The 13,969-nt window shown below is 56.1% G+C and overlaps 1 long non-coding RNA gene across 1 annotated transcript in view; it reads left to right on the top strand.

Moving 5' to 3' along the window:
• The window catches only part of LOC136004898 (uncharacterized), a 40,672-nt gene extending 27,523 nt beyond the window's left edge, over nucleotides 1-13,149 (top strand). The window contains exon 3 of the long non-coding RNA XR_010608615.1: nucleotides 13,055-13,149. This is a non-coding gene — a long non-coding RNA (uncharacterized LOC136004898). The remainder of the gene's footprint in view (nucleotides 1-13,054) is intronic.
• Nucleotides 13,150-13,969: the final 820 nt, after the last annotated feature.

Here is a 13,969-nt window from a genome sequence, read left to right on the forward strand (position 1 = left end):
GGAGATACCAATAAAAGCTTTCCCCGCATCCCTTCTGGCCCCGGGGGGATGAACCGCCTTTCCTCGAGGCAACCTGAAGGGCTACAGAGATGGGGATGCATCAGCGGAGGAGCAAAGGTCCCCCCTGCACATCCATGGGGTCCTCCCTGGACCCAATGGGCTATCTAAAGCTGCTGCTTTAACCTGATGGCCGCTGGTCAGTGCTGCAGGCGGGCTGTCCTCGCCATGCCATGGTGCAGCAGGGACATGGGGACTCCTGGCTACGTGCAGCCCTGTGTTCCCAGTGCAATGCAGCATCGGGGGGTTCAGTTCTACTGGTCCCCAGGACCGGGTATCACCTGTATGTGCACACCACAGGGCTGGGCGCTTGCTGCGTGCAAGGGAGGTGATGGGGCAGAGGGAGGATGCTGGGCTGGAGAAGGCACTACCGCAGTGCTTCTGAAGGTGGGATACCTGCTCCGTGCACACCGCCAGCTGCCCCACACTGACCTGGTGGAGATGGTCACTTGGACCCCCGACACCCTCCTGTGATGGGGTACCCCTGGCTGGGGGGCTGTGCTTTCCCTTCAAGAGCTGCCTGCTGTACCTGGGGATGATTTAGGGTGCAAAAACCTGTCAGTCCCTCTAGGAACAGTGTCCAGCCAGGCCTGGGATTAGCACTGAAGGTTACAGCAGAGGGGCCTGGGCAGTGCCCAGTGGGTCCTCTCCTGGCTAAAGCAGAGGAATGCTCTGCTCAGCCCCACTGCATTGTTCCTGTCCTTGATGAGGGGGGAATCCCACATCCCAGCCTGACATCCCAACCATGCCAACCTCTGTGCCCTCCATGGGGCAGGGCATACATGCCAGCCCCACGGACGAGTGGACCTGTGTGCGTGTGTGCGGTGATGTGTGTCTACACATGGGTTCAGGAGGCTGTGGTAGAGCAGTCAGCTGCAGTGGAGGGGGGGAACGTCATCTTTCCTATGGAGAGCATGGAACATGGTGTAAGAGCCATGGGATGAAGGGCTAATGATGGCTGAAGCTTGCTGGCTCCCAGGGGATGGGGAGCATCACCCCTGAGGTCTTCTCCATGTCTGAAAAGGCCTGTGCTGGACCGAGCATCCAACACCGCTGCAGGAGCAAGTGTCTGGGGCAGGGCAGCCTTGATGGGTGCTCCCAGCAGTGTATATGGGGCAGGTTTTGCTCCAGCGTCACTGGTGCCAGGCTGGTCCCTGACCCCTGACTGTGCTCCTCACTCTCTGCCAGCCCTCCCTGGACCTGTGGGCACCAGCACTGGTCCCACAATACCAATATCTCCCGTCACAGCCCCTTCCTGCTCAGGCAGGAGTGAGCTGAGACCATCTGCAGCTCATGTCATCCGCAAGCAGACCAGGGACTGGGAAAGGCCGTGCCTGTGTGCTCTGATGGGACATGAGCTTCCTTCCCCACTGCGTGGAGACGTTCAAAGCCAGGATGCAGACAAGATTTATCTCCTTGTGGCTGTGAGGTCTTGTCTGGCTTCACTCCATCAGCAGCGGGAGCCTTACAAGGATCCTCCGGTCACTCTGACCTGTCCCATTCTTCATCCTTCCCCGGGGATGCTTCCCTTTAGGGTGAATCACATTCTGCATTATTTGACCTGGAAAAGCACTGTGATGCACGTGGGGTGGGGAACATGGAGCCCATCTGTGAATGAGGACAGAGGAAAACATGTTTGCAAGTGAACCCTGGCCCCGAAGGACTGGGGAAAGGGGAAGCAGAAAGGAAGAGTGTGCCAGCGCTATATGGAAGCTTTAAGTGCCTCTGCAGGGAGAGCCCGGACCCAGCGGACCCAGGGCCGAGTTCCTGGAAAAGCAAAGGCAAGGAGGAGCCCCAGCCCTGCTCCTGCTTGTGCTGCATTGGGGTTGGGAGTCCTGCTGCTGTTTGCCCTGGGAAACACAGCTGTGGCATAGCTAGGCTCCATGTATGGGGCTGGCTGGGCCTGGGTGATGTATGGCAGCTCCTTGCTATCCGTTGTGTGCACCATAGAGAGCTACATCCCCAATCCCCTCCTTCAAAGCGCACCCATCACCCTTCGCCCCACGCGAGATGCAGGATGCTGGGGGAGCAGGAGCACGCGGTCCCCCCACCCTTGCCCTGCCTGCACAGCCAGAGCATGGCTGCGGGTGCCTGTCAGCGATGGCAACAGGCTGGGAGAGCTCTTGGCAGCGCCGGCAGCGAGGAGGGCTGCAGGGGCGGAGGTGAGAGCTGAGCCGCAGCGGGAATGTGCATTTTTGTCAGCTCCCCCCCCAGCTCCGAAATCTCACATGACGCCCGCGTGTAGGTCACTGGCTGCTGCAGCGACGTGGAGTGTGGGCTCACCATCTGCGGATGCTTCTGGAGCCTGGGAATGCTGCCTCGTGCCGCCGCGGCTTCATCCCGGCTACCCCGGCCGTGGGGAGTCATCACCTCGGGGAGGGGGCCCTGTGGGGAAGGGGTGAAGGGTTTGTGTTTGGGTGGATGAGGGCACCCAAAGTTTTGGCTCCTGCCGGGAAGCAGGATCATTGTCGCTGTCAGCGGCATCAGCGCCTGCGCGAGCCGGCGTTCCTGCCAGTCAGCGGGGGGTGATGGAAGAGGGAACTTGTCAAAATAACGAGATATCTTCCTTTGGGAGATTACAAGTTTGGCTGATGGAGATAATGGTGTTGATGTGCCGCGGGGAGGGTGCGGAGAGGCATCGGCGCACCGCGCGGTGTGCAGCTGGTTCAGGAGGGGAGGATGATGCCAGTGTCAGCATGAGATGGGATAAAACCCAGCTGCCTGATGGGCTGCTGTGTAGGGCTGCGGGAGAGGGATGGCAGAGCATTGCCCATTGCTGGCAACAAGAGGTGCAGGGGCAAGGTGGTCAGCAAGGGGGATCATGCGTGGTCCTCTCCAGCTGTCCCAGCCCATGCTTTTTATCCTAATGTGGGGTCCACACAGTGGAAGGGGATCAGGATTCCACCCATAGACCTAATCCACCGAGCATCCTGCTCTCCACCAGTACCCGGTGGGGACATCTCCTGATGCTGGCTGTAGGCAGCACCTCCCAAGGCCACCCGCTGATGGCTGCTCTTCATGCCTGCTGACTGCTGTCCATCCTAGAATCATGGAATCACAGAATGGTTTGGGTTGGAAAGGATCTTAGGATCACCTAGTTCCAACCCCCTGCCATGGGCAGGGACGCCTCACCCTAGACCCTGTCACCTAAAGCTCTGTCCAACCTGCCCTTCAACACCACCAGGGATGGAGCATTTACCACTTCTTTGGGCAGCCTGTGCCGGTGCCTCATGCCCACTGACGTCTCTCCATCACTGCCCATGGACATCCACACTGGGTTGTTGGTGTCTGTCTATCACATCCCTGGTCATCAACTCAGCTGTGGGGCTGCAGTGCTGATTCCATTGCAGACTATGATGAGGTGATGGCTGCTCTGTGGCTCCTACTCCCTGCATTCACCCTGCCACGGCATCAGGAATGATGATGGGATTAGGGACAAATGCTCGGGTGCCCCGAGCAGGAGCTGTCAGTTGGTGCCAGCATGGGCACAGCCTCTCCTTTGGCCGCTGTCAGCAGCAGCGTGGCAGCAACCCAAAGTAGGTTAAGATGCTGCAGATGCTGTGTGCCTTGTGTCTGAGGCACCGTGTTTGATCTCAGCTTTCCCCTCCCATCCCAGCACTGGAGTGCACAGCTCTTGCAGAGCAGCTTTGTGTGCACTGCCAGGGTGCACAGGGCTGGCTTTGCCCCCTCCTCAGCAGCTTCTGTGGGACCCAGAGCTCCCCCAGAACAAAAGCCCATAGCAGGATTCCTCTGATGGAGCTGTCTTCAGCCCCACAGCTCCACAGCTGCAGGCTGTATGGATGCACATGGTAGCTGAAATCCCTGCCGTGGCAGGGCCGGGCACTGGTTTGCATGGGTAGGAGGCATCTGTCCTTTGCCTTGTAGCAATTTTGGGCTGAGCTCCCACTCCAACCCAGTTCAGCATCCCTTCCTGGCCATGAGCACATTGTGGTCCCCAGGGTGATTTGAGCTCCATGCAGAGCCCTGGCCTGGCACAGAGCTGAGCGCTGAGCATCCTCGCCTGTGTCTGGCGCAGCCCTCATCACCCTGTCCCTCCCCACACTTGCTGGGATGAGCCTCGGTGCCCCTGGATGTGCAGCCCTGAGTGGACAATGCACTCCAGAAGCTGCTGGAAGCAGGAGGTCCAGCCTGCAGCCATCCCCATCCATCCTCTTGGATGAGCCCCTGCTGTGTCCTCCTTCCTCCTGTCCTGCAGTGGCTGCTTTTCCCTGTACAAGACTGAGCTTTGGGGAGCTTCGGAGAGAGCGTGAGGTGCTCAGCACCATGCTACCTCATGCAGCCATTGCTCCTCTGTGAGCTGCCTTCACCCCTGTGATAAGGAGGAAGAGCTGGTGGGGAATAGTGTTAGGACCTGGGGACGGACTACGGAGAAAAGATGTGGTCTGATGGGCCAGATGGGTACCCAAATGCCCCAAGGGATGCTGGGGGAAGGCACGGGGGTGAGGGAAGCAGGAAGTGGAGCAGGCAGCAGGAAGCTGACAGCCCATCCTGCCCCAGGGGGCTTGCCCCATGGTCTGGGGTCTGCAGGAAGGGGTTCCCCAAGGCACTGCCTGACCTTACCCTGGGCTGCCCTTCCTGGGGATGGCACATCCCTGCAGAGCAGCCAGGGCAAGGAGCCATGGGTCTTTTGACCCTGTCGCTGCAGCTGGCAGCTCACCAAGCCTGGCCCTGATGAGATGAGGATGCTCCCTCTGGACAGATAATAGCTGAGCACTTTAGAGCTCTCTAATCCAGGAGCACTCTTGTAGACATTAGCTAAATCATACAATCATAGAATGGTTTGGGTTGAAAAGGACCTTAAAATCATCCAGTTCCAACCCCCTGCCATGGGCAGGGATGCTGCACAAAGATCATGTCACCCCAAGGCTCTCTCACAGGCCAACTCTGGCTCATGGCAAGAGGCTGTTCCCTACAGCCTGTCCTGTTCCCTTTATCTGCAAGTCCCAAAAAAGGGTCAAGGATGGACCTCATGGCTTTTGATGGATGTGGATATACCCAAAAAAGCAGAGCCTGGTGCAAGGGCTTGTCCCCCAGGACACTGCAGGGCTCTGGAGAGCAGGATGGGCCCTGGGGATGGGGAGAAGGGTTGAGCCTGGGGTGAAAGGGAGAGCACCAGGTCTGTGCATGCAGGTTATATGTCACAGTGCCAGCCCCACAGCACCTTGCAAGGGACACACTCATCCCCATAGGGAGGCATGGATGGGGATGCCATCCCTCCCTGCTCCCCTGGCTGACCCTCTGCAGCATCACCCGTCTCCATGTGCTCCTTGGAGCAGCCATCTCTGCTGCAGGCTGGCGGAGCATCCTCACAGAGGAGCTTTTCAAGTGGAACGGAAACGCCTAATGAAGGCGACTTCATTAACCGGGGCTGTCATGGGGATGATTGCTGCCTTCCTGAGCCGCTTTGTGAGCAACAGAGCCCTGCGAGAGGGGAGGAGGGCAGGGAAGAGGGGCAGGGTGAGGGAGAAGGAGGGGAAAGAGGAAGAGAGGAGAGGGGAGGCAGAGCCTGCCCAAATACCTCTGCTGTGCTGTGCAGAGCACCATGGCCTGTTTTGGGGCTGGGGGCAAGCCGGCAGCCCCCGGGGCTGGAGGCAGGCGCAGAGCCCTGTTGGCACCAAGGGAGCATGGCTGGTGGAGCTGGGAGTGCTGGATGCGACCGCTGCAAACCCCTGGGGCAGGGCTGGGTGCTGTCCTGTGGTACGTGGTGTGGCTTGAACCCAGTCCAGGGGCTATGCAAGGCCCTTGGGTGCTGCTGTTTGGATAGGGATGTGGTACTTGCACTCACCACGATAACAACAGCAGCCTCATCATTGGTGTTGGTGTCTTCATCAACCCCATTCCCAAGCCACAGCATCCTATGGACTGGCTTGATGTAGAGGTTTGTCATCATAGGACAGTTTGGGTGTGAAGGGACCCTAAAGCTCATCCAGCTCCAACTCCCTGCCATGGGCAGGGACACCTCCCACTAGAGCAGGTTGCTCCAAGCCCCTGTGTCCAACCTGGCCTTGAGCACTGCCAGGGATGGGGCAGCCACAGCTTCTCTGGGCACCCTGTGCCAGCGCCTCAGCACCCTCACAGGGAAGAGCTTCTGCCTAAGAGCTCACCTCAATTCAGGTTAAAGCCATTCCCTTTGTCCTGTCCCTGCCCGCCCTTGTCCAAAGCCCCCTCCACATCCCTTGTAGCTCCCCTTTCAGGCACTCGAAGCTGCTCCGAGGTCACCCTGTTCCTTGTCCTCTGCAGCCTGAACAAGCCCGGCTCTCTCCACCTCTCCAAGGTCCTTCCCCCACGTGAGTGCCTGCGCACGCTGCCTGCGCCCCATCCTGCCCCCGATGCCGCTCTCTGCTATTGGAGACCTCTGAGCACCCCTCAGGTGGGGTGGCTGGGGACAGCCCCATGTGGTGAGCGGCAGAGCCCCGGCATGCGGCTGCTGCTCTGCCTCTTAATCAGCTAATTGTGTGTTTGGGGTTTGAGGCGAGGGCCCCAGCCTGGCGTTGCCATACCAACGGCATCAGCATCGCTCTCGAAACACTTACCGAGCAGGCTTGAAACGCGGGGATACGGGGATTAAAGAGGGAGAGGAGGCCAAACCGGGTTTGATGGTGGTGGTGGGGGTAGAGTAAGAAGGGCTCTTTCAATTACAGCGCGCTGAGTCCTGCAGGGCAGAAAGCTCTGATTAAAACGGCTCTTGCTGGGATTCGGAGGCTTTTTGGGGATAAAGAAAATGCCCCTGCCTGCTGGAGGCTGTCTGAGGCACTGCTGGTGGTGGGATCATCTCTGTTTCTTCTGCAGGGCTGTGTGGCAAAGGCGCCCGTGTCTCCGGGCAGGCAGTGTGGGGATGGGCAATGCATCCTGGCCCAAGGCACCCACCGTCCAGAAATGGATGGGCAATGGGAACCCACCATCTCCAAAGCCGGCTGGGCTGGTGGTGCAGCCGCCAGTGCAATGGGGTAAGGGTGGCTGGGGGGAGATGTGGGCAGACTGTACAGCTCAGAGGGTCTGGTGCTATTTGGTCCTCAACCTGGTGTTGTCCCAGGACCCCAGCCAGCATCACGGGGGTCTGGTCCTTTCTCCCTCCTTCTGAATCCATCTCTTTGCAACCATTGGCCTTTCTGTGAGCTGGATCAGGCCTCTCCAGCACCTCCTGCCCAGCTGGGTGGGATCTGGGCTGCTTCTGGTGTCCCCATCAGCCCAGAGCGTGGGTATTAGTCAAAGCAGAGCCACGTCACAGGCAGGAGGCATTGGCTGCTGCAGGCACAAAAGGGCCACAAGGGACACAGGGAGGGCAGGCTGGAGGAGGGATGACGTACAAGGAAAGGCAGTTTGCGATGGTGACATGCGGCCTTTTGGCATCCTGTCTCATGGGATGGCCCTTGCTGTAGCATCTGAGTGCCTCTGCCCAGCTCCTCTCCGTCCCAGCATCCCCTGACTGGGCTCTGACATCCACCCAAGCAGGATGTGATGGGGCACAGGGCCAGTCCTTTTAGCCTGCCTGTGGCTGAGGCTTCAACGTGCAGTGCTGCTTCCCTTCAGACCCCTGCTCCATCCCCTGGATGCTGTTGATGTGGCTCAGCCATCTCAGTGGGTAAAGCTGCTCCACGGGTGGTCTGAATCATGGAATCAACCAGTTAGAAAAGACCTTTAAGATCACCAACTCCAACCGTTACCCCAGCTCTGCCAAGTCCACCACTAAACCATGTCACCGAGGGCCTCATCTACACGGCTTGTGCGTGCTTCCAGGGATGGTGACTCCACCACTGCCCTGGGCAGCCTGTTCCGATGCCTGAGCACCCTCCCTGTGAACAAATTGTTCCCAATATCCAGCATAGACCTCTCCTGGCGCTGCTTCAGGCTGTTTTCTTTTGTCCCATCACTCATTACCTGGGATAAGAGACTGACCTCACTTCACTACAACCTCCTTTCAGGCAGTTGTAGAAAGTGATAAGGTCCCCTCGAGCCTTCTCTTCTCCAAGGAGAAGAGGGTTGCAGAATCATGTACCATGCCCAAGGATGGGGGGGACCCTGCGTACCCCACATCTCCTTCCATCAGCATGCGGATCCCCTGGGACTCCCCTATCCCACCCGTTATTCCCATGGTGCTGGGAGCCACTGGAAGCAGCCACTGGCTGCAGTGTGGCTGCTCCGAGCAGATGCAGAGGTCAGCAGTGAGGACACAGCTCAGGCTTTGCCGGGGAAGCTTTGGGATTGCCTGTGCTGCCCGGGGCTTTGCAAGCAGCCGTGAGACAGCGCGGCGGGCGCAGTTAACGTGGTGCCAGCCCTCGGCTTATCAGCCCTGCTGAGCATCTCCGAGTGGTCCAGATGGCTTTGTGCTGGCACAGCGCAGCCCTGGCAGCTTGTGTCTGCTGGGGACGGCGTGCGGGCAGCCTCCTGCCTCCTCCCGTGCACCCCCGAGGGCTGGTGCTCTCGGTGCCTGGTGCTGGGACTAACCCAGAGCTTGACGCAGGGCACAGCAGGGCCCCAGCAGGGCAGGAAGGCAAATCCCCCCTCGCCAGGCTGTGTGTGTGTGCTCCGAGATGCTCCCGGCCCTGCTTTGGCAGGTCTCAGTGGGGTGCCCTGTGCCACGGGGTGTGCTTGCTGGGAGCACCCTAGGGTATCCCTCCTGGATACCTCGTCCTCCCTGTGGCTTCCCCGGAAGCTATGGGCCAAGCACCAGCTGGGGCAAGCAAGGGCATCCCCTGTCACAGCTGCCAGGACAGGTTGTCCTGCTTTGCCTTGCTGTGCTGGGAACATCATGGCTTGTTCTCCATCCTCACCAGGTTCCCTTTTGACTAGGAGAAACCTCCCTGCCATTATCCACGGGCTTTCTCCCCTGCAGCTGCAGACGGACATGGCCAGTGTGACCTTCGTGGTGAGGGGGAATGTGGTGTCCCAGGACCCTGCATCACACACCAGCAAAGCCTGAGCTCCCTTCAAGCACTCTTAGACTTCAGAGGGCTGGGCATAAGGCTCCTTTCCAGGCAGCTCCATCTGTTAATGTTTGTGGCTGCCTTGAACATCTCCAAAGGATTGATTTACTGTAATTTCTTTGGAAAGCAACTTTTGTGATTGCTAGCCTGGAGATCTCAAGCTGGACTTAAACAACAGGATCCTAAAGAGGCCATGAATAATTGAGCCTAATAAATATTAATAACTCGCCTGCATGGTGGCAGGGCATGTAATTGCAAGGAGTGTTCTGGAAACACAGCTCTGCAGGCAGTGTGTGCTCCCGGCAGGGCCGGGGCAGAGCCCGGTTAACACTGATGCTGCCGGTCCATGCAGAGCTGTGCTATAGTGGAGGTCAGGGGCACAGGGTGCTGGCACCATGTGAATATTGAGCTGTCCTCAGTGGCCTCTCTCCCTTGAGCTTGGTCTCCTGTTGAACCCAAGTAGACTTGCAGCATCCACTGGAGCATCACTCCGTCCCTTCGCCATCCTCAGCCCTCGGGTACCCAAAAGTACCTGGGACACTCACTTCAGAGCCTGTCTCATGCACAGGCCACATGGAGGTATGTCCCAGGCTGGAGTCAGTCTGCGGATGGTCCCTGTTCTTTGTCCCCAAGGATGGGTGGAATCTCTGTAACCAGACTTCGTACAGGGCTGTGCCATGTGTCACAAAATACAACATGCTGCAAAATCCAGCTCGCAGTGATACCAAGAAGGGTATCAGTGTCATATGTTATATGTTATAAGCTATATGTTATATATAACAACTGTACATACTTGTTGTACAATCCAAGCTTTGTACAACACAAGTGGTCCAAAGTTTGGGTGCAGGAGGGTTTAGATAAGTGAAGACATAAATGAGGGATGGGATATGCATGGATTTTTCTATTTGTGACAATTCAGTGATGTCCTGCAGGGAAAGGCTGGCGTTGCCATTCAAACCTTTGGTGGGCATCATGGAGCCATTGACCAGACCCTGTGCAAGGTGCAGGATCCAGCCCAAAATAGCTGAGTTTTTTGGGTAAAATACAACCACAAAGCTCTAGACAAAATCCAGCTGTTGTACTGTGGTGCTCTGGTCCCTTGATGAATCACATGCCTGAAATAACACTCATGCCTGTGGCTTTGTCAATGCTGATCAGATCTAGCATTTCCCAGGTCTCAGCTGTTCAAGGCAGATGAGAAAGAAGATTCTAGAAGGGATCACAAGCACTTGCATGAAAGGGCACAGTCTGCAAAGCCTCTGGAGTGCTGTGAGCAGGGTAGAAACATGTACATGGAAGCATTGCCAGAGCTTTCTGGATGCAGCAGTTTGGGGTGGGGAGAGCTTTCAGGCCTGCCCCATTGCGAACAACTGTTGGCTTTGCTACCTAATGATGCTGGTGTGATGAAGTGTCCTACCGGGCATACAGAGGAATGGGATAGAAAACCCCTCAGTTTATATAAAGGGCTGGGGGGTCTTCGGGTAGGATGTTGCCTAAGCTTCCTGCTTGAAACCCATGGTGTTTGGGCAGCTGAGAAGATGACCTGCGAATGCTTGGCAAGGGTATTGTGAGGCTGTATCCTCTGCAGGAGCTTCTCCCACACCGAGCAAGTGCTTCTTTTCCCCAAACTGCCTGGTTGTTGAGGCTGCATCTTGCAAATGCGGTTTCAGACAATAACAGCTTGCAATTACGCCTTGCTTTCAAACCCAAGATATCCTGAATTTCGTTAACGTCTTTGTATAAAACTAGCTGAGGCTGCTGCTGGGATGCAAAGATCCAGCCTGCGCGGAAGCGTTGCAGCTGGGATCACCCAAAGCTGTCCTCTGTGCTGGAAATGGTTCATCCTGAAGGAGATTTTAGGGCATCGCTGGCTGGCTGGCACCCAGCGCCTGGGCTGGAGAGCAGAACAGAGGGGAAAGAGACATCTGATGTTCCCTGACCCCTGATTTCTGTGTTCTTTGTGGATATATGGTTGCAGGAGGAGGACTGACTGGTGGTGGGGGTTACCCATTTGGGAGTCAAAGGGCTCTGTGCTCTCTGGGGAAGGGGAGACGTGACTTGGCGAGGATCAGTAAAGGGAGCTGTAATTGCTGTAAGACCCAATATGGAGCAGAGCATCTCGGAAGCCATTTCTGAGCATGGAAAGGGCAAGCAGGGATTTCCCAAGGGAAAACTGTGCTGGACTCCAAGTGTGGCCACCAACAGCTCGACAGCTGGTGGCTGTCCAGTGCTGACTGAAGCACCCAGGGGCTGACACAAGGGCTTCCCATCAGCAAGGGGGTCACTGACACAGGATGAACCTTCAACAAAGCCTCAGGTGCCACTACATAAGGGTGGCTGACACTTGACACAGCCTCAGTCCATGAGGGATTAGATAGATGTGAGGACTGACCCCACTGAAACCCATCAAGGGGGATGCCAAGTGCATCACTGAGGTGCAACAAGCCTAGGTAGTGCTGAAGAGAAGGACCCCAGTGTTATCATGGGCACTGGGCTGAATATGAGCCAAGAGAGCACTCTCATCATGAAGAAAGGCAAACCACATCCCAGGGCACATTAGGAGGAGCGTGGCCAGAGGATTGAGGGAATTTATTATCCCCTCTCCTTGGTGGTGGTGAGGATGCACAGATTGCGGAAGCCATCCTCTAACAGCTCCTATCAGCAGCTCTCCCAGCTTCCTTTGTTAATAAAAAGATGTGAAAATACGGATGGTGATACAGAGGTTGCTGCAGGAAGAATAAAAGGGAATGGTAGTGTTATCCCAAGGCACTTGGAGCACTTGTTTGGGAAATAGATGGTCTTTCTTGAGAGCCCAGAGAGTTCAAATGAGACGTATTGGGAAGCAGGGAGCTTTACACTTAGGTATAACCACCTCTTTTGGATGAAAAATTAATGAAAGGCTTGGCTGAAAAGAGCCTGTTTATTTCTGTGGTCACAGATACCCCAAAATATTAGAATATCAAAACCATTCCAGTCACTTTGGCTGTTGCACAGTCGCTCCAGCACCGAAAAACAGTAACACGGAGTCTGCTGGACTGCTTGCACACTGGAAACCTGCTTCAGCACTAGTGGGGAATGTGAAAAAGCAAGTGGTCAGTAGCTTGGCCAACCATTGCTATGTGCAGCTGACACTGCCGGGCTCTGCAAGGGATGGGCAGCACACATGAGTATTTGCCTGGGTCCGACTGCCCAGTCTCTGTGTTGCACAGACCCTGCTCACAGCAGTGTTTGTTCAGTCCTGATTTCCTTCCATCTATGGCCAGTTTGGGGTCCTGTCTGTTGCAGACGGGTAGAAGCACTGCAGCAGGTTTCCTCCTGCAGCATTAACTTCATCCCCTTTGGCTGAGAGGAGCTCGCATCGTTTTGGTGGCTCTCAGAGCTCCCTGTGCGCTGGGTGAGAACCACTGGGATGTGTCTTGAGAGGTCTCTAAGGCTGGTGACACTTGGGAGCTGTCTCACTGCTGGGTGAAGTGATGACCATGGTGTTGTCTCTGGGGAGGGACCTGGTACCATGCAGCCAGGCCAGCAAGGAGGCACACACTGGAGAGCCGGTACCATGGCCAGGCTGGTGGCAAGTATTTGTAGAGACCCTCATTCAACAGGAGAACCAGGGCAGGACTGCATGCCCAGGGCACGTTTACCCCCAGCTTGTGCCTTCATGGGTGATTGCAGAGCATCAGTCTTCAAATTGCTCCCCATTAAAAGCTTTTAGGCTCCCTGGGCTATATTATGCTCAAAGGCAGCTGCATGAAAGAATGTTTTCCCTTTGTAAACAGTCAGCATCAATCCAGCGAAGCTGGGCTTCAAATACAATTTGTTTCCATTGTACCTGTGAAGAGCTGGTAAATTGATTTTCAAGAAGGAAAATGTATTGAGAGTGATTACAGACGATAAATACAATTTTAAATACTAAGACGACGCTTATGATCACTGAATTGTTCACCTGAGGGATGCAAAGATGTACAGTAAAGAAAACTGTTTTTCCAAGACAACACTGAAAGTGCTGACCTGTATGTTTCATGAGATGACTCTAATTTCCATGTCTTTTTCAGGAGAGGAAGCCCTGGGAAAGTCATGGGAATGCAGCTGACGATCCCTAAACCTGCAATTTATGTGACTGTTATAATCTCCGCACAACTGTAACTGATGAATATGCATCACATCATTTCTATGCACAGCGGAAAGTAACCTACTTCTGGCCCCCAGCAAGCTGCAATAGGTCTGGCTGCATCTTCCTGCAGCTCTGTGCCCGTGGTGGGGCTGTGGGATCTTGTGCAAGGTGGAGATGTTGTGGGAAAACATGGAGTCTAGACCTGGTTGGCCCATCCATCCATCCATCCATGCATCCCTCCATCCCTCCATACATCCCTCCCATGGATGCTGGGCATCCTGCTCTGTGCCTGCCTCCTCTTAAGACCCATTTAATGCAGGGTTTTGGGGACAGTGAGGTGGCAGCCTTCTAGAGGGAAGTGATGGTGGAGGATGGTGGCCACCGCAGAGCAGCCCTAAATTAACACCTTGGAGCAGAAGTGGCAGAGATGTGATAGACACAGAAGAACGGCCAAGTGACACTGTAATGAGTGCTAATGGGAGGCAGGAATTAAATCCTGGTGGCTCATTAGCATGGGAAGAGGTGCCATCTGCCATGGCTGGCAGGTTCCCTACTGCCAACTGAGGGGGGGCTGCCTCTGCGGGGATGTGGGGAGGAGAGACTGGTGCCTGGGGTGGTCCATGCTGCTTTGCCTGTGACAGACAGGAGCCAGTGCTGGGGAGCTTTGTGTGTAAGAGCCTCCTTCACCCAGATGGGGGCTGCCTCAGAGGGAGAAGGGTTCCCTGTGCACTCTTGTTTTGTCCATGGACCCCCTCGGCCCTTCCCAAGGCAGCAGGACCTGTACTGGAACTGGCAGCGCGATGAGCTTTGATCCTGCCAGAGGAAGATGTCACCACTACCTGGCCTCCGTCCTCCC

Source organism: Lathamus discolor, chromosome Z (assembly GCF_037157495.1).
Source record: "Lathamus discolor isolate bLatDis1 chromosome Z, bLatDis1.hap1, whole genome shotgun sequence".
NCBI classification, from domain to species: Eukaryota; Metazoa; Chordata; class Aves; order Psittaciformes; family Psittacidae; genus Lathamus; species Lathamus discolor.